A 23,732-nucleotide genomic window follows, 5' to 3' on the forward strand; every position below is an offset into this window, starting at 1 on the left:
TGTACATACCATAGAGTATTTCTCAGCCATAAAAAGGAAGGAAATAATGTCTTTTATAGCAATTCAGATAGAACTCAAGATCATTATTCCTAGTAAAATATCTCAGGAATAATAAAACAAATATCATACAAACTCATAAGTGGGAGGTAAACAATGGGTATATTTGGTTGTAAAGTGGTATAATGGACATTGAAAACTGAGAAAAGAGGCAAGTGGGAGGAAGGTGAGCAATGAAAATTACCTGTTGGATGCAGTATACACTCTTCTGGTGGCAAGTACACTAAAAGCCCTGACTTCATCATTATACCATTCATCCATGTAACAAGAAACACTTGCACAGCCTAAATTTATTGAAATAATAAAAATAGATAGATATTTACACCAACTCCCTGTCCCCTCAAAATGTCGACTGCATTGTTGATATAGCTGGTTGGAAAATGTGATTTTAGATCTGTAAGGACTTGGCGGTGTCTTAATAAATTACTTATGAATTCAATGGCCTTATTTACCCAGTTACTAAGTTTAGGGGGCATATGGCAGAGGGGAGCCCAGAGTTCATGTATGTCTTATGAACTTGCTGTTTCCATAAGAGAGGAAGGTAACAGATAATATACCTAGTTTATTCTTTCAAACTCATCATCAGTTAGGCAATTCAGCCCTCTCTTTTATGGATGGGAGTCAATGAGCTAGAGAGATGGCTTAGCTTAGGTTATTCCAGAAGCAAACCTTTGGTAAGGGATGTGATTTCAAGTAATCCATTTCAAAAGTTCTGAAAGAGGTACAGGGATGTGAGAACAGGATGAGAAGAAAAACCAATAAAGGGCTCATTTTTGAACAAAATAGTGCTGTGAATAATTAGTGCTCAATCATATGGATGATCTCTGAGAGATAGTGCAGCATATGCTTTAAGTCACACCAACAGTGTGGTGGTATGTAGGATATTTATTCATCAATTTCCATTAGGTATTGAAGATAGAGCAATAAATACTCTGGTACTTCCAGTGTACTTCTCAAAAAACCAGGTATAAGCAGCAGGTGCATACAGTTAGAATCTGTAGGGTTGAGAATGGTGATATCAAGGGGATATGGTAGACCACAAAAAGCTACAAGGAATTAAGGTAGAGGTGGAGAACCTGGGGCCTTAAGACCACATGTGACCTTCAAGATCCTTAAATGCAGCCTTTTGCCTGAATCTGAATTTTACAGAAAAAATGTCTCATTCTTTTTAAAATACATTTTTGTTTGCATTTTAAAAAGTCTCATTCTTTTTAATACATTTTTGTTTGTCTGTTATATATTTTTATTTCCATAGTGAATGTATTTAAAGTACTGAAGAGTCAATGAAATAATTCTCCCAGGCTGACCAGCACAATTAGAACATTAGTAAACCATAAGGCTAAGTTGATGGCTGCCATGCTCATGATTTAGTTCTAACTTCCCCCGCCTGACCGGCACCACTACTGAGCAAGGCTAATGAGAAAGTGTTTATGCAGGAACAGTCCATAAGTCTATTATCAGCTTTTGACAATGGTGCACTGTGTTTCTGTTTGAAGTGAAATTTGTAAATAGCTGCACAGCTTGATAGTATTTTTCAATCTGTCTGCTTCTTGTCTAAGAAGACCAAGAGAACACTGAAGGAAGGAAACAGATTTTTAAATGAGGATTGGGAATTGTAATATTATCTTGTTTCTGCTGAAGATAAGATGATTTGCTTGCTTCATGATACAAGAAATATCAACATTAAAGAAAGTCAGTGCTTATTAGCATTAAGGACCACAAATGTTTTAAATTATAACAGAAGGAAAAGTGTGAAAGGCTATATAGCAGAAATCAAAAGCAAAGACAATTCTTTAAAGCAGCAATAAGACCTGGAAATATTACCACTGAAGCAACTTATAAAGTACTTTATGTACTTGGGGGAAAAGGGAAACCATTCTGTGATGTAAAAGTTATGAGAGAATGCATTGTAGAAGTTGTAGGATGCTTAGAACCTGATAATGTTTCAAAGGACAAACAAGTGTCTCTTTCAAGGAGAACCATAACTGATCGGCAGCATAAATTAACCCTTTATAGAACAACATCATGTAAAACTTCAAAAGGAAAATATATATTATTCTATCACTTTGGATGAATCAACTGATACTACTGACTAGGTGCAGGTTGTATACTTCATTCAGGTCATAACAAAAGATTTTCTTTGTTATGAAGAGTTATTTGATTTGGGGACTCTTGCAAACACAGGAATAGCTACTGGCAAAAACTTTCAAGATAAATGTGAAGTTGGATTGAATTTGGTAAGTATAGAGAAATGGTGCACCTTCCATGACAGGAAAACATGAAGATTTATTGAATATTGAATTGCAAAGTAAAACTCAGTCTATACATGTGGGGAAAAAAGTCCAAGCATTTCAGAAAAAAAAAAAAAAAAAACACCCTGTCATTTTTTAACATTTATTTTTCAAAAGGAAATTTTGAATGAGCATTTTCCCCAATTAGCAAAGGTCATTGATGAGCAGAATAATATATGTGGAACATTTGAAGACTACACAGCTGTTATAGACTGTGTAGTCTTGGAGAATACAATGGAGAATACAATTGGAGAATACAATGAAAACTTCACTGACTTTGAGAATCAAATTAGCACTCAGCCTCACCTAGTTGATATTACCAAGGCACCTAATGAATTATAGATGGAATTGTTTAAGCTCTCAGTAGATGACATTTTAAAGTCATGGTTTGATGCAAAGTTCACAGTTTGGATGAAAGATCCAAAGGAAATATGGAGAATGCAAACACCCATGAGTTGGGCAGCCTGCCCACGAAAATCCTTTTTTGCTTTTCTTATTGCTGTGAATCAACATTCCCCTACCTCACCTAAATAAAGATGTCAAGTGAAACTGTGGACCTCCATGTTTCAAACAAATATTCAAACGCTTTCCAACAAAAATCAAGCAGAACAAAGTCATTGAAAGGTTGGTTAACTTTAAAATCAATAAATAGTTTTAATTTTTTGAAATTAAGTACATAGTCATTAGATTTTCATAAAATATTATACTTTTTAAGTATATCTAACTGAAGTTTCTTAAATGTAGCCTTATTTGATTATAACTAAATTAATGCAATATTCCAATATGAAAAAGTCCCCACTCCTGGATTAAGGTGTTTTGAAGTCTCCTCCTGGAAAGTAAGAGGGAAAAGAGCACAGCTTCCATTCTGATAAAGAGATTTCACGTGAAAATAGTGACTGATGAATACTGGAGGCAGCACCATAGACCTCTCCCTACTTGTTCATAAAACGGGGATGAATTCTTTGTTTCTTATCCCTTGATATTTAGAATTGGAATCATAGATACAGTAAAATGCCCATCCAACTCTACCCCTTTCAGTTTGCTGGCCCATAAGAGATACCTGTACTGAAGAGAAAAAATACATCATTGTACCATGGTAGAAAGAACACACATTTTGGAGACAGATGATCCTGGGTTCATGTCTTGACTCAAAACACAGAGAACCTGTGTGCCCTTGAGCAAACTGCTCATGAGAATAAGTCCTCTCTCAATCCACAGCTGTTCCCACCCCCTACCCTCAAGGTTTTGTAAGAAATTAAATGAAATTTTGACAACACTTTAACACAATAGCTAGTTAGTAGCATGAGTTAAAGAAGTGGTAATTTTTCATATTTCTGCTGAGAAGAAGAAAGAGATGCAACAAGAAATATATTAACTCATTCAACAAATATTTATTAAGTTCCTACTGGATGCAGAATTCTAGCCACTGGAGTATAGTGGCAAAGGATCTCAATCTCTGTCCTCGGGAAGGCTGGATCCTAGTGAATCACAGACATTGGGATTCTGTTTCTACACTTAAGGTTCTATTTTTATTGTCTGGAAAGATCAGATTTACTTGACATTGGTTGCTGGAGTTTTAACTTAGAAAAACTTATAATCAAACATTTTTCTGAGTGTCATTCCTCAAATCTTTCTTCAATGTTGCCTTCATTGGAATTGTTTTGGTCCCAAATGCCAGGAATCAAACCTGAACTACTTTAAGTGAAAAAGAGAATTTATTAAACAAGAGGACAGGTAAAAGGCTGTGGGAAAAGCTATGGCTGAACCTTTACAGAGACACAGATATTACAGGGAATTGCTCTGTCTGTCATGCCTGTCCCAGTAGGGTAGCTTGATCACTCATGCATCAGTATGGCTTTCTCCATACGGCAGACAATATCCCTGCTCATGGCTCCTACGATTTACATCATGCAGCTTTGGATACCAGAAGGGTCAACCCAGCTCCCCCAGTTTTCTTGTACAAAATTCTCAGGAAAGAGACAGACCTTTCTTGGGATAGGGGTTCTTTATTAGATTATGCAGCTTTACATGACAGTAGTTATATGCCTCTAGAATCCCATGTGCACCCATATAACCTGTGAAGGCATAGACCCCACAGAAGGCTGATTCTTTTGTTATGATCACTTTTATGACAAGAGACACTTATAAGTAGCAGCTCTGAAAGCTAGAGAAATGAGCAATAGAGCTGGAAGACACCACGTCTTGTTCAGTCCACACAAGGAGTCTATTAGTAGAAATGAGCCAACAATACATTACTTTCTGCAAATTTGTTGAGTATATCCAAACAAACACATTGAAAAGGGATTATTCACCATTTATGTGTCATAGAAGTAATAATAATGTCTTTATTGCACATATTAATGTTGTTGAGAGCTTCTAAAGTATTGTGAAACTTCAAAACATTTTCCAGTTTCAGAGAACTAATTAGCTCCCCTGTGGAGTAGCTCACAGGAGCAGTATTGCCATTATGGAGAAGGAATGATTGATTTAAAAAGGCAAGAGGAGCCGGGCATTCTGGTGGGGCGTCTGTAGTCCCAGCTACTCGGGAGGCTGAGGCAAGAGAATTGACTAAGCCCAGGAGTTGGAGGTTGCTGTGAGCTGTGTGATGCCACGGCACTCTACCGAGGGTGATAAAGTGAAACTCTGTCTCTCTAAAAAAAAAGGCAAGAGGTGTTGAATTATTCATCTTTTTGATAACTATGCACCAAGCACATACTTCACCCCTGTTCTGGCCTGGGGGTTGTGGGGCCATAAACTGGGAAAGAGTCAGCTCTCAAGGAACTTAGAGTCTAGTAGGGCAGGCAGACACTCAAGAGCTAGCCCTGCTACATGTCAAAACAAGGCCCTGATAAGATAGATAAACAGGAGAAGCTAAAGGAAATGATAAGACAGGACTAGGGAGAGTTAAACTACAGAGCCCTTTTAAAACCATGAAAAGGAAACTGGTCTTCACTGATAAAGTCATCATTAGAATTTTAAAAATATATAAAAATTATATGAATTTATGTAATTGATTAGTCCTCTAATTGTTGATGAAATTATCTCTATAAAGAGAAGAAAAACTATTCCATTTGCCTAAGTCATCCATTGCCTGGTTCACATTGCCTGGCAAGTTTGGGATTAAAATTTGTAATATGATATTAAGACTGGCTAAATGTGTATAACTGACAAGGCTAAACTTCTCATTGCCTGGGAAAAGCTGAATGCTTCTTGGGTTGGTTGTGGAAAGATGGAAAGATGCACGTGGAGAGTCCCAGGTTGAGAGAAACGGAGGTCCTGGGTTCTCAGCTCCTGTTAAATGTTCCATGACCAGTCAGCACAGCCTGTTAGGCGTATGAGTAAGCCGTTTGGGAAATGGGTCCTCCCCTTATGAGTCAAGGAGCCCCAAGCTAATGCTGAGTGAGGCAGAGATGAGCCTTCCAAATAAGTTTCAAATTTCTGAAACTCAATTCCTGGGCTCAGAGGTATTTCCGTTTCTGTAAAGAGTTTTTAAAAAAAGAATGCAATTTATTTATTTATTATTTATTTATTTTGAGAATGCAATTCGAAAGTCCAGGAATTTCCTCTACATGCAAAAGTTTCTTGGAAAGGATTGATTTTAAAATAACATATCCCTATTTCTAACGAATGTTAAACTGAAAATGCCAGTCAATCATAGTCCCTTCTATCTTTTCATAACATGTGTAATGTATACTGACAACTTTTATGAAAGTTCCATTTATGACCCAGAGGAGCCACTGCTTTGGAAGTAAAGGTCATGGCTCTTCAACACTGGGCTTCTTTCTTTAGTTCACTAATTGAAAGTTACAAATATAGCTTCTAATGATCTCTCTCTTTCCTCTCTCTCTCTCTCTTGTTTTTTCTTTTTGCATTTGCTGTCAAGGCAAGGCAAGGGTAGCAACCAATCAGCTCCTCATATTAAACAGCATATTTTGCTGAGCTGGACTTGACTCCTGGTTGCTACAAAACAAATCTAAGTTTGTATCAGAGGTGACAAACTCCATACCCTGTCATTTATCCTTTTTATAGCACGGGTGACACCAATAGCGAGCAAGTCATGTTGATGACTTTTTGATGAAACAACCAAGGCAGAAAGCATCGAAGCCTAGAGGTTTCCCATTGTTGAAACCTTTGGCATTTTCATTAAAAGACAATTAAGTTAAAAACAAATTCCACTGGTTTTTATTTTTGATTTGTTAACTCTGTTTGTAATTGTTACTCTTTTATGGATCACCTTGTGTTTCTGAAATTTTCAATTAAAATTTAGCCATAATTAATTATAACATTTATCTGTTCTCTTACAAGTTATTCCATTGTATACCCTTACAATATATTTCACTATTCCTCTCTTGTTAAACAAGTGTATTTACTTTTGTTTCCTTTTAATTTTCTGCTCCTATAAACAACACTATGCCGAATATCCTTGTAGAGAAAGGAAGAATTTGTAGAGTTAGAATCAGTGGGAGAATGGCAAGTAAAAATTCTATGTTTTCAATAGTAATGCCAAGTTTCCTTTCAGAAAAATTATATCAAATTTCATACCTGCTTTCCAAACGTACTTATTTCTGGGTCCTAAGATATCTTTAAAAGCACAACGAACAGAACAAAACAATTTTTAAAAACCCTTCAAACCACCATCTTTTAAAGCTCAAGAGCATAAAACTGAATGTATATTATGGAACTTTTTCATAGAGCATAACTGATCTAGGGTATCTATTCTGTAATTTGTAGAGAGGTAGGACAGGAAACAAAGAGGGATTTAAAATCTCTTTAAACTGCAAAGAAAATTTCTTCATTTCCCGGCATTGAAACACTGTTTAACCTGTTTTAAAATGCATCCAGAAGAAGAAAGCCTCACTGGAAAGGAGGAAATTTTTGGCAGGCTTTCAACATACTTGACACAGGTCATGAAATGATAAAGATTTTCTGGTCATTCTCCACCTGGAATGGGTTTGCTCCAGGTGCTGGCAGCTGAATACACATCTCTTGCTTTATGCAGTTGCTCAACAACTTGGTTTTCTTTCATCTTTGAGAATTCAGCAAGCATAGGTGGGAGAACATTGTCTAGAAACAAAATGAATTAAATACCTTTATTACCTTTCCACCAAAGGGGCTGTGAGTGTAACTATAGGTGCCTTCCCAACCCCCGCCCCCTTTTTTAAATTTCAGATTTAAGGGTCCATACGATTAGGTTACATTATTTGCCTTCATTGGGTAAAGTCCAAGTTGCAGTTGAGGCCCTTCATCCAAAACTCTTAATAGTTTCATCCCACATCCTCTTTCGTCTTAGGGACACAGGGATTTAGCTCATCTCAAAGGAGAAAATGACCTTCAACTGGTCAGAGTACTGTACCATCAGCTACAAAACATTGCTGGATGTGGGAGTGGGAACAAACAAAAAACAGAGAGAATATTCATAGGTGAGTGAAGAGATGGGAATTTATAAATATGTTAGTTCTGCAAGCAAAGAGTAGAAGGGAAAGATTGATCTGCCTGGAGGGGAAAAGGGCTTTAGAAAGAAGATGGTATTTTGCAGACGCTACGTTCCTCTGTTCCATATTGGTTTCTGGTGTAGATCTGATAAATGAGTAACATCATAATATAGGAACATCAATAAAACCAATAATTTGCCTTAATCTTAAAATACACACAGAGAGACATACTCGCACACCCTCGATTTTTTTAAAAAGGCCCTTTTTAGCTGCACATTCAAGCAATCTCTGTAAGGAGAAGAGAAAATTGAATTCTACCACTTTCCGTCTTGAGAAGCTGGACTGATGGAGGGTCGAGATCAGGGGCCACAACTCAACTTCAAAACTTTGGGCTTCAAAAATGTAGGGAAAATCATTCTGAGATCAGTGGATTCCGGTGGCGAGCTGGTGAGGGGAGCGCAGAACGTCTCACCTTATTCATCCTCCCTCGCAATAGGCTGGGACAGTACTTGGCACCAGTGGTCAATCATTTGTCGGGTTAATTGTGAGCATCCGCTTTTCCCTATCCAGGGCAATCAACCCTTGGTTTTGCTTTTTCCACCAGCTTGATTCAGCTCGGATCTCAGTAGTTAGCAAAACAGGAGAAAGAATGGGGCCATAGCTTCCCGCAAACGGAGCTGTGCTGGGGGTGTGAGGAAGGAAGGCGAGAGCAGAGGAGGGAGCTAAGGCTCCTACCTCAGCTCGTCTCCTCCCGCGGCAAACGCTAGGCCCCCGCCCCCTCTCCGCATTCCGGACCCCCCAACCTGGAGGAGAGAGAGCAGCGCCAGTGAGGCGGTGGCAGGCTCTGTCACGTTAATTCCCTGCTGCTTGTCTAGTCCCCAGCCGCCTACCCCTCCTCCCGCATCCCCAGCCAGGATTTGGAGGCGATTCCCCTCTAGGGACTGAGCCATTGCATCTGGGCGAGCGGCTCTTTTCCTTCCTCGGGTCTTTGTCTCCTCCTCCTGCCAGGCTTCTGCGCCTGGAGCAGGGTCTGCAGCAGCCGCCGCAGCAACGCCAGCCAAGTCGTGCCCCGCACGGCCGCCGGTGGCCGCACCCTAGCTCGGTGGCGGCGCCCGAAGACGCCAGCCGCGCCACGCACCGCCTGCGTCCCGCGACCCAGCCGCGGCGCACCGACGCCGTCGCCGCTGTGGCTGGGGAGCAGAGAACGCCTGGCCCGACAGGTCCCAGGTGGACCGCCCGGCTTGCAGAGGGTTGGAGGTGGCGGCCTCTGCAGCTCTGGCAGCGCGCACACCCCTAGGCATACAAACCCAACGCCTCCTCCCTGCGCCACGAGGATGGAGCAGCCACCCCGGTCCCGGACTGGCGCAAGGTAAGGTGCAGCCGCCTGTTGCTTTTCGCAGAGCGCGGGATCGTTCCTCTGCCCAGATGCCTAGGCCATCCCTCCGGGAACAAGTAGAAGAGAACTATTACCCCAGTTCTGAGCCACATCTGTCTAAGCCCCCAGTCCTCTTTGCGCAGACCCTTGGAGAGACCCCACCTAGTGAGACAGAGTCGATGCTCTTTGCTCCGGTTCAGCCGACTGCTATGAAAATACTCTGCAAACTTTTGTGACCCTTTTCCTGCACGATGCTCACCCAGTGCCCGTACAAGTTGCACGTTTAGTTTTTGCGTGCGCCCTTCCCCCAGCGCCCCTTGCAGTTGCATCTGCCCATTTCTCTCCGTGTATTCTTGCCAGTCGACTTTTCACTCCCCGCAGCTCCCGCTCCAGAGGCGAGGGCTGGGGACTCAGCGGAGCTCATCCTACCTATAGAAGCTGGGTAGGAATAGAGAAGGTGAAATAGGAGAAGTGGGATGTGGGGAAAGGCTACAGGCACTCCTGGGGTTTTGTCCAGCGCAGTGAGAGTCTGTCCACCCTTGCGCACGCCACCCCCAACTCGGTAATGAAACCCTTGGAGTGGCTTGCGGCTGTGCGCGGTGGGGAACTGCAAGTGCAGATACGGGTGGGTGAAGTAAGTGGTTCAGGGAGGGAAAGGTTACTGGTGGGGGCGGCGGAGGGAACTGAGGGTCGGGAGTAGGTCTGCCCATGGTTAGGGGAGACGGAAAGGTTGTGCTAAGGTGGGCAAGGGGCCAACCCTGAGAGGCCGTATGAGGAAGAGAAAAGGGATTTTAGTCTGGAAAGCGCTGGCCCGAGTGTGTAAATATAGATGGGGGAGGGGCTGGATACCTGGGTAGGCGCAGAGATGGAGACTCCGAATAGAGCCCTGGAATGTGGGGGCCTTGAGGACTTAGGAAAGCAAGCGTCTAGGTGCCTGGGACGGTGCGATCTCCCTCCCCAGAAGCAAACAAACCTCTCCGGGGGAATCTGAATGCGTTGGCATCTTGGGCGGTGACTGACGGTCAGATCATGGACCAGGGAAGCTTCTCTCAGCTCTAAGAGGACCACAATTCCCTCTCTCCTCTGGCGCCCGCTTGCTTCTACAACCTCTCACCTCCTCTGCCAGGTCGGTAGACCCACGCCCACCTTCCCTGCCAGGCGCTCGGGAGTCAAGGATGTCTCCACAGCCGCAGTGTGGAAAGGGGACTCCTGATCCCCAGAAGGAGACGAGTGTGCTTGGTAGGGGGGGAGTCCCTAGCACCCAGCAGGTAGGCAGGGGTCTGAACCAGTTGCAGGAGGTTGCAGAGGGGGAGGCTGCAGTGGGAGCCACTTTACCCCGCCCCTCCACAAATCGCTCCTAGGCGGAGCAAGGGAGTGGGGGAGTCCTGTGCTGCTCTGGGAGGCTCAGAGCGCAGAGCTGGAGGGAGAGAAGGAAATGAGAAGCCAGAGGGTGTGGGCATCGGGTGAGGGAAGACCCAGCTTCCAGACCCAGGATCCCGGGCAGAGGTGGGTCTGTCCACCTTGCAGTCCCCAGGTAGACCCTCTGGTTGTTCCAGATGCTTTGGCAGATGCGGGAAGGTGAGGCTCTTTCTCCTTTATATCCCAGCAATCTGGAGGGCAAGACCATTTGTGGGAGGGAGCCTAGTCTGCTGTTGAGAAGAAGCACCTTCCTCCCCTTTAAGCTCCAAGCCCCCCTTTTCCAGGTGGCCTGTGAAGGCCCGGAAACGCCTGACCACCCCTTCCCTCCCCAAGAAGATTCACACCTTTCCAAGTGGTGCCTTTGGCTGAGAGTCTCTACTAGCCCAATAAAGCATTTGGAGCTTGCTTGGGAGAGGAGCCCCAGACAACCTTTCAGGGCTCCCTGTTCAGTCCTCCCATGTGTAGGCTTTGGGGGGCAGAACAACCTTTTCTGTGGGTGCCATGTGGACAGCTCCTGCTTTCCTGTAGCAGCTGGGAGAAAAGGGTTAAGTTAGAAGCAATCATAATTCAGGGAAGTTCCCTGGTTTGGGGCCCCTTAACTTGGCCACATTTGAGGAATGGTAGAATCTCCAGGGCTGCCAGATGGGAATCTCGAGGTCAGTCATTGCCATTCTGGGGATCCTCTGGAGCAGGGAGCGCCCTGCCTCTCTCTGCCTCTGTGGCAAACTCCAGAGCCCCAAGGAGCAGACCGGGGATTCCCTCAGCACAGCTCCTGGTGCAGCTCCTGAGCACAAGGCCACCCCTTCATAGGCCAGGCCTTCTTGGTGATAGCTCTTGCTTCTTCTAAACTACCTGGATTCCTGAGGTAGGATCTCAGCCTTAATCCCCACACTCCATAGCCTTTACCGTGTGACCATCCCAGGGCCCATTTATTTCTGGATGTTTCTATCTAGCGTTGTGCTCTGGTTACTTCCTTTTGCATGTAGAAACAGGATGGAACATGTCCCTTGGGAACTTAAGAGAAGACTACAAATTCACACCCAGGTAGTTTTCTCAGGTTGCTGAGCTATGCTGGGGAGACAAGTAGTAACAATAATAATTAGTGCTGGCTAGCATATACTGCGTTCTTAATTCCTGTGTACCAGGACCATCATAGCTATTTTATGTGCTTTTGTCAGTTTCAACCAGCACAACCCTGAAAGACAGGGAAAGTTACTTTTCCCATGTTATAGGTGGGGGAATCAAGCCAGGGAGAAATGTATTTACTCATTGTCAGCCAACTAGTAAATGGTGGAGCTGGTTCACTTAGTGGGCAGAGAACACCAGGGCAGCCCATTAGCTCAGTCCTACTTAATACATGGAGTCCTCTAACCCTTTACTCCAAATCCAAGGAACGAACTATAAGTTCCGGTTCTGTAAGCCTGCTTGGCTAGAATCCTGAGGAAACTGATACTGGGTATCGCTTGCTCCAGGGTCTGTTGGGGTACACCTTGCTATGGTAGAATGCTAGTACTGGAAGCCAATTTAGAGAATTGGCTACTGGTATTGGACTTCTCTTTTGAATTTTTTAGTAGACATCTCATTTTCAAATGAGAGGAGAAATGGAAAGAGAGATTCAAGTGTGAAGAGACTTTCTCTCTGTGGTCAAAAACAAGAGGCTGTTTTAGGTATCAACACTATTCTGCAAGCCAGTACCTCTCTGGGGATTCAATCACAGAATGTTAGAGCTAAAAGGGATCTCAGGTATCTTCCCTTCCAATCCAGACTAGGGGAGCAGATTCAGTGCTGAGCTTAAGGCCATTGGGTGTGTTTGTAATGTGTGCTAGAACCGTGCTCTTTTGACTATTGGTCACAGAAACTGCATTTATACGTAAATTAAGTTATGTTCCCTGATGCTGTTTTTCAGTATCTTAGAATTAATTAGGACGAGATTGGGCACATCACGGTGGTACAGCCATAGACATTAGAATTAATTAGGAAAAAGACTTTTTTATTTAAAAAACTATTTGATTTATTTTTCATAAGTATTTGTCAATCAACATAACCAGAAAAAGTCTATTATCATATAGTGAATAAGCCACCACAAATGTGCCTCTTTTTTTGCAAAAAAACAAAATTTCAGTGGCATATCCCTAAGCCTTCAAATTAACAAAAATTAACTCCAGAACCTAAATAAGAAAAAATTATTTCTCCTGTTTTTGACCCTTGGGATAAACTTTATGCTGTTGCAAATCTGAGGGAAAACAATATATTTCTGGTGGATATGCTTTTGGCTCAGAAAGAAGAGACACAGTCCTTTGCCACTTCCTTACCCACTGAAGCCCTTCAATGCAGTGACTTTCTACAGTCACTTGGGGATTTCATACCCCTTTAAGCCTTCTTGTGGAATAGAATTGTGGTTTCTAACACCCAGCTGTAGTATCAGGCTGTCTTCCTCTTGGAAACAGACCAAGGAAATATCAGCTGGAGTAAACACTTGCAGTGGGGGTAGTCTGTTTCTCAGAATCACTTCAAGGGATAAGACCTACAGGTACTTGGGAGAAACCTGGTGCCTTTTGTTGCCTGGAACTGGATTTCCGTCTGTAATGCTGTGAAACACCAGGACTGAGGCCCTGGGGTAGGAGCTGGGGTGAGAGTGAGGCAACAGTGTTGTTAGAGGAGGTACAGGCTGAGAGAGGATGGATGTACGGCCTGGCTGCTGTGGGGCCCTACTGTGGTAGGAAGGCCCTCAGGGAGCAGCATGCACTAAGAGCTGGTCCTCTATCTCCCTCCTTCCCTCCCCTCTACATCTGCATCAGGTGGACAGATCTGAATCTCAGAGCCCCCAGTTATCTCAAGGGGAAGCATTCATTTTCTAGAGAACGTAATAGAAATAAATATTGTTTTTATGCAATTAGGAAAACAATTGCACACCCTTCAAGGAGAGTCATTTAAAAGCTGATCATCAGGAAGGGTAACTTGAAGGTGGGGACATTGGTTTCCTTGGATTGGTTGGAGTATAGCAGTGTGAAAGGGAAAAGATGTAATGTGGAAATCAGATGTGATAAATTCCAGAAGAAATGTTCTTTGTTCTAGGAACCTGTCCTCTGCTCACAGGAAGGAGGCTCTGCTAGAATCTAGGTAGACGTACGGGTCCAACTCGTAGCTTTTCATGGGAGGTAGGAGACTTAGCTATATCTGCAACTTATTTATGTGGTCCAACTCTCTTATTTATTTTACTGTAGCTCCTGTGTGGTTTAGTACCAGAGGTCACATGTGACACTTTTCTGGGACAATTCTTTAAGTGTATATTTATCTTCAATCATATAAATATGAGTTTATTGACATTTAGAAAAAACAAACCATGTTAAACAACATGCTTTGAGGCAAGGGATATGAAAAATAACTTTTTATTCAGGTCATAATGAATAAATGTGTTTATGCAATATGGAGTAGAAGTGGACATTCTCATTTGGGGTGAGATATTTAAGAATTAAAAATAGGCCGTGCAGTGGCTCATTGCCTACAATCCTAGCACTCTGGGAGGTCAAGGAAGGTGGATCACGTGAGCTCGGAAGTTCAAGACCAATCTGAACAAGAGTGAGACCCCCATATAAAAACTAGCTGGGTACAGTGCCTATAGTCTAAGCTACTCAGGAGGCTGAGGCGAGAAGATTGCTCAAGCCCAAGAGTTGAGGTTGCTGTGAGCTATGATGGTACAGCACTCTACCTAGGGCAACAGAGTGAGACTCTGTCTTAAAAAAATAAAAAATAAAATGAATAAAGGTCCTGAGCATCTCACCTTACTTCTTTTGATAACAAGAGAAGCCAAATAATAAGTTTCTGTAGAAAGAGTTGGAAGAAGATGTTGGAAACAATAAAAAGGCCACAGGAGAACCTGAGAAACTGCACTCTCATAGATTTTGTTTTGAATAAACATATGATAGCTTAATCTATATTTAGATTTGAGTCATCCATATGATAAATAAATTTAGTATTTGTTTCATCTGCAGAGCTCTTTAACTTTGATGAGCTTTGTTTAGTAAATGGTTTGGAGCCATGATGGAGACTCTTGTATCTGAGATACTAGTATCTATGTGCATAGACTTTACAAAAACCTCAGGCATTAATACATCTCATCAAGACATACAAAATAACCATTTCCTATGAGAAGGAAATCTAGAATCTTCCCGACAGGCTTAAAACACAGTATTTCCACACAGGTGGTAAATTAATTATTTTAAAACAAAGCAATGTATAAATACTGAAAAAAGGAACCACTGCCAATAAAAACAGATTTTATTCTTTAAGAGGATAAGTGACCCGATTAGTAAAGGTTATGAAATTTATGGTTTCATTTTACCCTAAGCTCTCTAAGCTACGTTTTATGTTAATACTTGGCCAGTGCAAATGTCACTATGTTTCTAGACAGTTTTAAAAAAAGTTTAAGTGTTTTTTATTAGAAATAAAATAGAAAAAGATATTATTAAAAATATGTGAATCTGTTCTCAGGGGTTTCTTTCCTTTCCTTTCCTTTTCATTCTTTTCTTTTCCTTTTTTCTTTTCTTTTTTTGAAGAGAGTGCCTCTGTCACTCTGGCTAGAGTGCATTGGCTCAATCATAGCTTACTGCAACCCCAAACTCCTGGGCTCTAACAATCCTCCCTTTTTTTCTCCCTTCCTCCTTTCCTCCCTTCCTCCCTCTCTCCCTTTCTGCTTCCCTCCCTTTCTTCCTTTCTTGCTTCCTTTCTTCCATTTTTAGGTCATTGCTAGAATAGGAATTCAGTATTTTACTAGGAGAGCCTACTATTTCAGGACAAATGTGTCCCCTGGTAAGGGCAGAGCTGAAGGCACAGTGTGCTGGTATGTTTGCCCAAAGCTAAAGCACAAAGGTCATGTGGTCTTGTTGGCTTTCCCCTGAACCTTCTACCCTCAGCTCTGATTTGGAGAAATAATCACTGTACAGGCCTGTTACAGAGGGCTCCCCTGGTTAACAGTGACTAAGCAGTATGATTTCCTTGTGCTTCACTGGGAATTTGTACAGTGAGAAGAGTTCTGGTCTGGCTGCTAATCTTCCCTAGATGTCCAACCATCAGGGATTATCAAGCAAAACACCTTCCATCCTATCCACAATTATATTTAAGCTTAGGGTTTCAAAGCTTTCATCCTCTTACAGTGGAGTGTTGTAGAGTTATTTATTACAGTGGCCAGTATATATATATTCTGATATATATATATATCAGAAAGGCTTTCTATTAATAAAGTGAATATTATTTCTAAACGGACAGTGTGGTATAGATGGTCAGCACCCATAACATCGGCTACAAAGTCTAATCAGAAGGGCTGGTATATGGCCAGGCAGGACAGGAAGGCCAAATGAGAGACAGCAGAAGAGTAGTAGAGAAGGGTGGGAGGAGGAGAGAAAGGGGAACAAGAGAGGCAAGGCCACAGGGTTAACCAACCACCAGAGGAAGAGAACCCAGCAATTAGCATAGGGAGACTGAGCTATCTGATAGTAAACCTAAACCAGAGAATAAGAGAACAGGAAGGCAGACGAGGAAGAGAAGGCTGAGACAGAGAATGGGAGTAATAAAGACCTCAGAAGAAGAGGTATACAAGGAAGTGGAATGTGCTACATGACTTCTGATAGTCCAGATCAACTCAAAGCCAGGCTGGTTTCTCAGCCACAGGGCATGGTCTATTGCTCTCATCCCAGAACACTTCATTAACATGGCTTCTCTCTTATGCCAGGATGAGTAGCAATCTGGCAAAGCCTAGGGGTCCTAGAATGATGTGTTTCAGTGCATTAAAGGCATTAAAATATAGTGCATAAAATTATAACACAGACTAACTTTATTGAAATATATCTTTTTATCTTATAAAATATATCTCTGTTATACTTACGCGTGCTTCACAGAATGCATGTATAGCAAGGCCTAGTGGTGGGGCTAATGACTGCAGTCGTTCTGAAGTAGGAGTGAGCATGAAGGCTACTGTGAGATAACTGTAGCAACTGTGATACAAAAATACTTGATTTAGACTGGTGACAAAATCACTAGTGTTGCAACTACCTTTGAGGCTCACGGCCAGCATTCATAATGGAATGAAATGTGTATTGCTGTTTAATGTCAATGAACCAAGTTGTGACCTTTTTTCCCACTCAAATTCATGAATCCCTTAAACTCCATTGGTAGATGCATGGGAGGTCTATGACTTCAAGAAGTCTAGACTCGTGTGACTATATAATTTATCATCTAGCACTGGGATGCTTTGAGGAATAAAAAGAATTTTAGTTGTTTCTCCCAGACAGTAGGTATAAATTGGGATGGGCCTGGGAAAATTGTAATATAGCATCTTTCTAGCTGTTTTGCTTTTCTGGGGTCTTCCTCACCTGGCTCAGGGAACTGGCTTCCTCTTCCCTTTTCCTAGGGATCAAGGCTGTGGATCCTGGTGGGCATGCAAAAGTAGACAAGGCCATTAGCTGAGAGAGGGTCCCCTTTCAGGACCATAGCCAGGCTATAAAACGCCTTTGTGAGAACTGAACAATGGGCTTCCTTGGAGCAGCAGTGGCCTCCTGGATCCTGGCTGGACGAACCCTCGCATACAGTTTAGTTCCCAATGGCCCTCTTGGCTAGGCTCCCTGGAGTCTTGGCTAATAGCACCTGAAGTGAGGGTGAATTATCAGATTACATTGCATTATAGCCAAAAATTTCCACTTCCCCTCTAACAATTTTTTTTTTTTTCAAATCAGAGCTGCCACAGTGGTTTCTAAAAGTACATTTCCTTTCTCTGCCCACTTCCTAGTTATCAGGAAATGGCCTCAGTGTAGGCAGGTAGATGGAGACCCATGGGAAAAGGCTGTGATCTGAAGAATTCTTAAACTCAAAAATAAGGCCTCGGGTGACAAAGATGGAACTGTGGTCCTGGAGTGTTTCCCAAAGAGACAGTTCAGATTTTCTAGTGTTGGGGAAGTTGATAGATGTCCCTGCTCCTAGAGATCAGCGTGTTTTCGCCTGTTTTAATTAGTGAAATGGAACCTGCTTAATAGAAGAAAAACTCTTCTAAGAAAGCCTTTGATTTTGCAAGGGGAGGCAACATCTCAGGAAACACCCTCTTTATGTGTGTGCAGACTACTTAAGTGGGAACCTGGCAACCTAGTTCTAGTTCCAGCTTTGACTCTAACCAGCTATTTGGCACTGGACTGGCTACATTGAGTTTCCTGGGCTCTACTTCCCTTACGATGAGCATGGTTGGGAGCTAAGTGGTTTATAGTGTCAAGGATGTATCTGATGCTGTTGTATCCATCCTCCATGGGGAGGCTTCTCTGGTTACGTTGATTGAAACTGCTTTCTTTGCATAGACCTTCCAGCCCTCACATGCTGCAGATTCAGCATTGAAGCAAGACATACTGCCTCCTGAGGGTTTGTGACACCTACATTCTAGCACCTTCTGGGAGACTAGAATAAAGGAATGGGGGGAGGGAGACTACAGAAAGAAGAATAGCTGTCTGATAAAGAGACAGGGTAGGAAGGAGGTGAAATAATTGATCACTTTCCTTACAGCAGTAATTGTCATTCAGGCAGGATATAGGAAAGATGAAGGAAGGTTTCTAAGATTCTGACTATGTGCCCATCCTATGTCCAGCTTGTTGTAACCACGTGGTTGTATCACTCTGCTAAAAATCTTTAAATCACTCCTAGTTACATTCAGGAGGTTTAATAGGTCCTTTATCACCTGGCTGCTACGTGTCTCTTCATCTGTCATTTTCCTAGGCATACCCTACGTCCTACTGTGTTAAAATTGCCCCGTACTGACTCTTGTTCACATGTTCTCTCTCCAACTCTGTGTTGAGTGATGTCATGTCAGTAGCTTGAAATCAGTCATGGAGGGAGAATGTACAGCATGGACATTACAAAGCAGGCCCTTTCCCCCGGAGAGCAGGTTGTAAAATTCACCAACACACACCCCAGCCTCTGCCTCACCAAAAGATTTCCAGTTCCTGCAACAGAAAATGCTTTTTCATATTTCTCTCCATTTACCATTTTCTCTTCCTGATAGTTCATCTGTTCTTACTTCCCTACCCGTATTTCTTGCTTTCTCTTCTTCTCTCCCTCCCTTTCTTCTGTCTAGCTGTTCATTCACCTCCCTGTCCACCCATCCTCCAGAGGTAGTCGGACCAAGTTCTAATTCCTCTTTTGCCATTTAATGGCTCAGTGAGTAACTATGAGGAAGTTCCCTAACCTCTAATGTGCCTTTTCTTTATATGAAATGGGTATGATGATAGGTAATTATGCGGCATAAGTGAATTAACATGTATAAAGTGTTTTCCACAGTGTCTGGAACATGATAAACAATGACTACTTAAATCATCACTCTTAGTATTGAGCAAGACTTTACTGATCGCTTACTGTGCGCCTGGCACTGAATATGTACATGTGAAAAGAGGTTCACTAAAACAAGAACAAGAAAATATTAAAGAGCCCTGAACACAACCTGGATAGGTAGGGTATTAAAGATATCAGAATTGACTTCATGACATAAGAGGCATTTGAACAGAATCCTGAAAGGTGATCCAGAGGCATTTGAACAGAATTCTGAAAGGTGATCCAATATGTACTCACCAAAATGACAAGGCAGGTGGGAAATCCCAGGAGGAGGAAATCACACGAGCGTGGGGTCAGAGGAGGGACCAGAATGAAGGGTATGTTAGGATTCGGGTAGCTAAGTTTGAAAGGACAGAGGTGGTCTTTGTCTGCAGTCTCCTTTGAAAGTCCTGCTTTTCTGTTATCTGTTACCAGTATAGGTCTAAGCTTTGTATTTTCATAAAAATGTCAGAAATTGAGATTTTTATGGGAAAGCTCCTGATGTTTAGTAGAACTAATCCAATCAAAACATAGTAGAACTAATTAAATGGAAAACAAAATAAAACAAAACCAAAACACATCTGCAAGCTATATTTGGCCTCCCAAAGAAAAGGGGAGCCCTGGGTACCACAGCTTGTTTAAAAATCATCTGCGATTGAACTTCCTGATTTTGAATATGATTCTGCCATGGGTTGTGTGACCACATGTAAGAGTACATTAAGTTCTCTGAGCCTCAGTTTTCTGCCGGATGGCTATCATATTTCTTGTCTTTCATACCTTGGGGATGGGAGCTTTTTGAATGATGGAGGTCAAAAACCTTTGCAAAAAACCCAGACAAGCGAGCGTTGGAATTATTCCTGGGCTCTAGCCTGCTGTGGCAGAGACTTTAAGTCACCCAAAGAAACCTAAATGTCCTCACCTGCCTTGTTAATTTTAACCATAGATGGGGGAAGAAAAATGTAGGTGTATTTTTCACCTTCATTCTTTTAAAAACATCACAAGTAGCTTGACATTCCAATTTCAAAGTCTGTATGTCAGGAGATCCCACTAAGAGTTATTGATTGATTCTGCCTGGATTCAGGATGACAGAAAAGGCGCATTCCAACTCTGTGCGGTTTGTGTTGATTGTTTCATTGAGATGGGGGGAGGATTCTCTGAAAAGAATCCACCTGCGCGAGTCACTCGCTCGTCAGAGTCGTGTCAAAATGTGCACGTGCGTTTGTGTAATTTTCTGTCTTTTGATCCCTTTCCATTCCAAGCTGGCTTTGATCATACGGGCTTTTAAGGAAATGATCAAACTCGAAAAGTCAAATTATTTCTGTTTGAGGGGCTGAGCGGGGTGGATGTCAGCTTTGGTACTGCTGAGAGTTGGCTATGTACCAGCCTGCTTCATTGGGCCTGGTTAAAAGCTCTCCGTAATGGCAGCTCTGTGAAAACTTGAGGCTTATGATAATACATTGAATGTTGGTGTTGTCTTATTTGTGTTATCTTTATTTGTTTTGTGGTATTGCCTGATCAAACTTGATCATAAGAAGCTTCAAAGATGCAGGCAGGCTTGGAAGTAAGGATACCTGACTTACAAAAGCACATCTGTTTTATATTTTGGCAGCACCATAGAGATTTTACTGCCTTGCCTGCATCAGGAGCTAACCTGAGCCTTCGAGTCTGCCTCACTCTCCTCCAAGTCCCAAGCTACCTGCATCTTCAGGACTGATATGTCTGATGCTTGTATAACTCCCAGTGATGGCTGGCATCTACAGCCCGGTCCCCCTAATCACTGTGAAGGACACGGAGGAGCCAAGGCCCTACTCTTCTGATGTGGATTTGAACACATCACATTATAGATAAAATAGCACATTTGCTGTTCAGGAAGTGTGTCAGAGTCCTAATCCCCAATGTGATGGTGTTTGGAGACAGGGCCTTTGAGAAGTGATTAGATTTAGATAAAGTTGTAAAGATTGGACCTTCATGGTAGGATTAATGTCCTTTTGAGAAAAGACACCAGAGAGCTTGCTTCCTCTCTGTCTACCCCCATGCACCAAGGAAAGGCCATGTGAGGACAGTGAGAAGGCAGCACAAGGAAAGAGCCCACAACAGACGTCAACCCTGCTGGCATCTTCTCCAGAACTGTGAGAAGTACATTACTATTGTTTAAGCCACGCAGTCTGGGGCAATTTGTTATGGCAGCCTAACTATCTCAGCTGAGAAGTTACTACAGATTAGCCTGGGCACCAAGTCACCTTGTGAAGAACTCTTGGGATCAAATGTGCCTGTTTTTCCGTGTCTGGTGTATACTACCTGTCTGGCATGTCATAGCCCTCAGCAACCACCTGTTGAATAAATGAATGAACAGTAATGAATAGAGGGACAACTATCCAATTTATAAACAAACATTTGGGGAACAATTTATTCTAGTTTGGGGAACTTCCTGAAATCATGGAATCAAATTCAAGATGAAGGAAAAACAAATTACGTTAGGGTAGACAGGTAGATATGTAACACATACATACCAAGATGTTAACTGCCTCTCCTTTTTTTACTAGCTCACCCCACGGAGACATAATGATAGTAAAATAAATACAGTCAGCATGCTTTCCTATTTACCCAGCACGCAAGCAAGTGACTGTGTCTGAGCGTTTGCAATTTCGTCAAGGTCTCCTAAAACTATTCTCAATAAAGAGATGCTGAGTTGGGCTGGTGACCTGCCAAAACCTCATTAACTTGAGTGTAGTTTAAAAAAAAAGAAGTCTTTTTAAAAATAACAAAATCGCAGGAAGGGACTTCTGAGGTCTTTTGTAAATTTAAAGTGCCTAACAGACAGATTGCTAGAGAAGCATGTGACTTTTCTGACACCATCGTGGCTTTAGGATCCTTTCTGGTTGCTCTTGGAAATTCCTCAGACGCTACTAGGAGTATGCTGCTTGGCTTTTGCCATTTGAGAATGGAGAAGCTATTTCCTCAAGATCCTATTCATCTTTATTCATCTCTGGATGCAGATGAGTTCACAGTGTGTGGGGGTGGGAGTTGAGGAGTTTGAAGTGCTTAGGTAACAGTTGGCATGCCAGTTGTGTAATGAAGAATATGTATTGACAATATTAAATTGTGGGCTGCATCTCGTTTTATGGTGTTTAAGAAAGAAAAAAATAAAACAGAACAAAATTTGTAAAAGCCATAGCGTTGTTTTTATGCCAGGGGTGTTTCTAAATGTTGGGACAACAGTGCTGAGAAATATGGGCCTCCAATATGCGTCATTTTCTTCTGCCCAGCCTGGGTTTACAGTGGAAACCCCATATAGCTTTCGTTTAACTGAAGGGAACTGTAGAGTTTCTAAATATATGTTCGTGTTGTACGCAACTGACTGAGGGAAATAGCTTCAGTAATAACAGGTAATTCACTTTCCATACTGAAGCTGGAAGAGCCGGCTGATTTCTAGAAAAATTAGTGGCAATTTATTGAGTTACTAGGAAGGTGCTGTTTGCTTCCCAACTTCTAACCCCTTACAGTCACCATCTGGGGCTTTCTCAGGTGAAATTGAGTGTCATTATGTCTTTGATAAAATCCTGTGCCTTTCTCTATGTTGCCTTTTTCCTTTCCTTTGTGTCGACAGCAGTGGAGAAGTCCTTCTTCCCCTCCACTGTGAGCGGAAGGGGAACCGTGAGCCTGACTGTGACCGGGGCTGGGTAACATTTGTGGATTCAGTGCTTAGCAGGTGTCTCCAGCATCACATAGATGTCCAGCCTCCTGGAGTACGTGTGGATTGGTTAGAACAGCTGTTTTTCCTGCTATGGATCCCTTTGGTACTCTGTTGAAAAATATGCACTTCTGCTCAGAATAGTATTTTCAAATGTAAAATATAAAGTACGTAGGGCTACAAAGAGCAAATCAAATAACACAAAACATACTCTTTCTCAGAGAACTTACAATATTATGCATGACTAATATCATTGCCCAGGGTACCTTAAATAACACACTTTAATAATTTGCTTAACCATCAGATGTGTTTGAACTTGTTTGGTCTAGACTTGGAGCTCATACGCCTATTATATTTCAAAAGACAAAGGGAACTTAAAAGAGTAAAAAAATTCTCATTTGAACTGTCCAATTTTGCAAAAATAGAATAGCTAATTTAAATGATTAATTTCTTTCCATGTATTGATGAAGGACAAACTAGCTGGGGAAGACCAACAGGTGTCTGGATGTCTGGGTCCCTGGAGCGAGATGATGCATCTTCTACCTCCTGTGGCTGAGTGACTACTAAGTAAAGAGTTGACTCATACTTGCATTTTTATATCATGAGGCAGGTTGTATGGTCACGAGGAATTGACTATCAATATTTTAACATTGTGATATGCAAAAGTGATATTTCAGGGTTTGTGGAACAACTGTATTGCCATATGATTTTTGCTGGTGATGTCACAAGTACTGATAATGGTAGTGTAGTCTATTGTCTGCCTTGAAAATGGAAGGGAAGGCTGAATTGCAATTGAAGGTCAATGCAGAAAAATGTTAAAAAAGATCCTGTACATTTGTGGATCCCCGGCATCCTGGCCACAGCCTTGTGGAGCTCTGGACCCCAAGTTGAAAACCTCTGTCTCAAGGTGTGAATCAACAACTGATGACATGGAAAATACAACCGAATCAGTTATCAGACAGATGAGAAATATGTATGGATTTTAAAATCATGTCAATTTCTGTCAGAATTCAACTGAGAGATTATAATCGATTTAATATAAACACTGGACTTTTTGGAGAGAGATCAGAGACAGGATCTCACCATCAAGGGTGCCCATCTTTTTTTTTTTTTTTCTGCCACACATT

At 42.2% G+C, this 23,732-nt stretch overlaps 1 protein-coding gene across 3 annotated transcripts in view; it reads left to right on the forward strand.

Annotated features, from left to right (window-relative positions):
• Window positions 1-8,719: 8,719 nt before the first annotated feature.
• The window catches only part of LRRC3B (leucine rich repeat containing 3B), an 87,301-nt gene continuing 72,288 nt past the window's right edge, over window positions 8,720-23,732 (forward strand). Inside the window, exon 1 of one of the 3 annotated variants that reach the window (XM_003781753.1) lies at window positions 8,720-9,149. The gene's annotated coding sequence lies outside the window, so the exon portion shown is untranslated. Of the gene's footprint in view, window positions 9,150-9,614; window positions 9,781-9,998; window positions 10,282-23,732 lie in introns of those variants that run through there. The other 2 variants (XM_023512827.1, XM_023512829.1) reach the window with 2 other exon arrangements.

Source organism: Otolemur garnettii, unplaced genomic scaffold (assembly GCF_000181295.1).
Source record: "Otolemur garnettii isolate 467f Iridium unplaced genomic scaffold, OtoGar3 scaffold00002, whole genome shotgun sequence".
NCBI lineage: Eukaryota > Metazoa > Chordata > Mammalia > Primates > Galagidae > Otolemur > Otolemur garnettii.